Source organism: Alligator sinensis, unplaced genomic scaffold (assembly GCF_000455745.1).
Source record: "Alligator sinensis unplaced genomic scaffold, ASM45574v1 scaffold1240_1, whole genome shotgun sequence".
In the NCBI taxonomy this organism is placed as follows: Eukaryota; Metazoa; Chordata; order Crocodylia; family Alligatoridae; genus Alligator; species Alligator sinensis.
This window is the reverse complement of record NW_005842245.1, coordinates 1,804,244-1,805,144: the sequence shown is the minus strand read 5'-3', so window position 1 is coordinate 1,805,144 and position 901 is coordinate 1,804,244. Positions and strand designations below refer to the sequence as shown.

Genomic DNA, 901 nt, shown 5'->3' with positions numbered 1-901 from the left:
AGCAGGAATTCATTTTATCCTTCTATGGTAGAGAAAAGGATTTTTATGCAGTTTATGATTTGTGGGTCTCGCCAATGAGACCTCTAAACCATAGCATGAGATCTTAAAGCTACTTAGAAATAGACATTAAAGTCTTCCTGGAATTTTTCAAAAAGATAAGGTTAAATCTGTGTCCTGGGCCATATTTCTGCCTCCCCTCTCCTCTATTATGCAACGTGCTGTGAACTTGTTATTAAACTAGCAGCTGCATTTTGCCCCAGAAGTGACTACATTTCATTAGTGGTGCAAGTCTGGATGTTGTAAAGTGCAATTAGACCTTTTGGGATAAAAAAAACAACAACAGTGGAGTGGTGAAAATGAAGATTATGATTATCCCTTTATTTTTTCAGGTGTTCAGCAGTTATTTGGGGAAATTGCTTCAAGTCACATTGGTGGTATTACGGTTACGTTTCCCCCACCACTTCTTACATTTTTCTGTTGCACTGACGTATTTCCCTGGTGCCTCGTTATTCCACATTTCTTAGAGCCAAGGTCTACTGTGATTCAGATCTGATGATTGCTCCAGTGAGGTAAACTAAGATTAGTGGAAAACTGTAGGTGTTTGAAAGTATGGACTATACAGAAAAGCCTGTAACCTACTGCAAAAAAATGAATATAGCCTGGAGATGGATATGGAGTGGGGAGACTGCTGACTGTAGTGATACAACAGAACAATTACACTTTTTTATGAGAAGGCTGCCTTGAAACAGCTCAGGGGAAAGAGGACTAAGTCCAAAATGTTTTAATGGTCTTTAAAATATAGGATATGTGTGTTCTGTATAATATGCAGACTGGAAGTGTAAACAATGTGCTTATAGCTTGATTTTTCCAGGACAGGTGATGAGGAGAATCAGTAAGATAT

The 901-nt window shown here is 38.3% G+C and overlaps 1 protein-coding gene across 1 annotated transcript in view; it reads right to left on the bottom strand.

Annotated features, from left to right (window-relative positions):
• Positions 1–901, bottom strand: part of LOC102386520 (roundabout homolog 2) — a gene marked incomplete at its 3' end in the record, with an annotated part of 550,382 nt that overhangs the window by 22,082 nt on the left and 527,399 nt on the right. The gene's annotated exons all lie outside the window — the stretch shown is intronic.